The sequence below is a fragment of the Echinops telfairi genome, unplaced genomic scaffold (assembly GCF_000313985.2).
Source record: "Echinops telfairi isolate 266 unplaced genomic scaffold, ASM31398v2 ScPeMD7_54;HRSCAF=185, whole genome shotgun sequence".
NCBI classification, from domain to species: Eukaryota; Metazoa; Chordata; class Mammalia; order Afrosoricida; family Tenrecidae; genus Echinops; species Echinops telfairi.
The window spans coordinates 450,628-452,221 of NW_022103952.1; positions in this window are offsets into that span (position 1 = coordinate 450,628).

Below are 1,594 nucleotides of genomic sequence, written 5' to 3' on the forward strand. Positions count from 1 at the left end.
CTTTTACTTAACCCTTTGTCCTTGGGCAGGGGCTGCCCTTTTGATTATTCTAACATGAGGGTGCATTCGGTGCCAGACCTGGAGGGTGACTGAGGGACAGAGACTTGAGGGCCTCACCAACCAATACCCACCCAGTGTGGTTTGGAATTCTGTTTCGCATTTTCCTCCCACTCTATCCAAGATCTTCAACTGTGATGCTTTTCAGAGCAGTTGGTAGCAAGCGCCATCTAATTCTTCTGGTCTCAAGGTTTGTGGACACTGAAGTTTGTGTGGTCCATTAGTCCGATGAACTAATGTTGTTTCCATGTGTCTTGATTTTCATCTCTTCTTTCCTCTGCATGTGCACAGACCAAGAGTTGCCCTTAACAACACGACTGCTCCTGTGTGTGTGTGTGTGTGTGTGTGTGTTTTAACTCTTCCTTTCTCCAGATTAATGCACAGCCTTAAGACTAAGGATTATGTCATACTTTTCTTTATGCCAAGGAAGATTGGCGGTTAAAAGCCACCAACTGTTCTTCAGGAGAAAAACAGTCATCTCCCCTAAAGACTGACAGGCCCAGAAACCCTGTATAGGGTTCTGAAGTGGAATCAACTTGATGGCAGTGGCTGTTCTTTCTTTCTTTTATATTTGTGGGTGTGATTTTTATGCCATTAGCTAACATTGATTATTAGCTACTATATGTCAGTCATGAGACATGCATTGCTTCATTATGTATTTCTAACCACCCATTAAAGTTGATGCAGTTCTTTTAATAAACTTCACAAATTTAAGAGTAACCTATATGAAATGATATCAATCATATGTGCCCAGCATTAACTGTCAGAGGGTGACACATAAAACGCCCAGGATGAGAAACAGTGTGTTACCATCACTCTAGAAGCCATCTTCATACACCATTCCAATCAATATTTTTTCCTTCTCTTCAATGGTAATGATGACCCTGACTTGTAATAAGGGGCTCTCATGCCTGCTTTGGAACATTATACAAGTTCAGGCAGTAATGAAGTATGTGCTCTTTTATATCTGACTCCTACTTTTGCTCAGTGTTGTGTGATATCAACCCCATGGTGTTTTGTAATAGTCCCTTTTCCATGCTGTATAGGATTTCATTGGATGAATAGGTGACTCATTTATCCATTTCCTTTAGGGACCTAATAAAAAATGCTTCTGTGAACATTCTTGCCTATGTCTCTTTTACTTTTAATTAATTAATTGTTTTCAAAACTTTTTCTTGTGTGATCAATGAAGGTTTACATAGCAGCTCCGTTTCCATTCACAATGCACACACAATTTGTTTCATCTTGACTGCAAACCTCACAATGTAACATCAATCAGCCAGCTTTGACCTTGGGTTGGCCATCCCCACTCCTTTTCTTTCCTAACCCTTCCTGTCTTCTGAACTCATTCCTTGGGCAAATGCTGCAATTTAAAAAAAAATCTCAAATGATTGGTTATTCTAAGGTGTACTTAACCTCTCTAGTGTTAATTCTTTCCCTTACAAACTTATCTATTAATACATAACCCCAAAGTGTATGCAAATCCATTTCTCTATAGCCTGGTTAATAATGCTGGGGCATTTTTAGTTTTTTTTTT